Source organism: Penaeus monodon, chromosome 31 (assembly GCF_015228065.2).
Source record: "Penaeus monodon isolate SGIC_2016 chromosome 31, NSTDA_Pmon_1, whole genome shotgun sequence".
NCBI classification, from domain to species: domain Eukaryota; kingdom Metazoa; phylum Arthropoda; class Malacostraca; order Decapoda; family Penaeidae; genus Penaeus; species Penaeus monodon.
Window position 1 is genome coordinate 2,373,862 of NC_051416.1, and position 638 is coordinate 2,374,499.

Below are 638 nucleotides of genomic sequence, written 5' to 3' on the forward strand. Positions count from 1 at the left end.
AATTTTACTCGAAAATTCAGAAGAAATCCATTTGGTATAAGGGAATAGCAACCATAAGGCAATGTTAGTATGACAGAATTACAAACAATTTCTGAAGTGCAGTATTACTTGAGCTTTCCTCTGACCTAAATTTGCTGTTTTTTGCATTGGGAAGTCTGGAGGAAGGAAAAAGGTTAGTACAGCTCCCATATTTGAAAAGGAACCCAAAATTTTATGCACTTTTTCCAGATTTTTTTGCTGTAAAGCAGTGATGAATAAATAGTCAACAGTGACGAGATAATAACAGTGGACTTGAGAACGTTTTTTACTGTTATGATGACTTTTTCTTTTCTTAAGGAGTGAATTTTGTATGAACTGTACATATATAGAGTGCTTTAATCAATACCATATATATATATGAGTCATTAGTTAGAATATAGTATTGTGACATAAAAATGCTATTTTTAATTGAACATAAAACTGTAGTATAGCAGAAGAGTTACTTGTAATATTTGCAATAAACAATATGCACATATACTCTCATTCTCTCTCTCATTTCTTGACTATATGAGCTTGTAGAGATGAAAAGAGATATATGTCTGGTAACTGTTTTGTCTTTTGCAAATATCTTTATTTTGATTTTTATTTGTCTTTATTAT

At 29.9% G+C, this 638-nt stretch overlaps 1 protein-coding gene across 1 annotated transcript in view; it reads left to right on the forward strand.

Annotated features, from left to right (window-relative positions):
* The window catches only part of LOC119592824 (rootletin-like), a 148,678-nt gene that overhangs the window by 115,154 nt on the left and 32,886 nt on the right, over positions 1 to 638 (forward strand). The window lies entirely within an intron of this gene.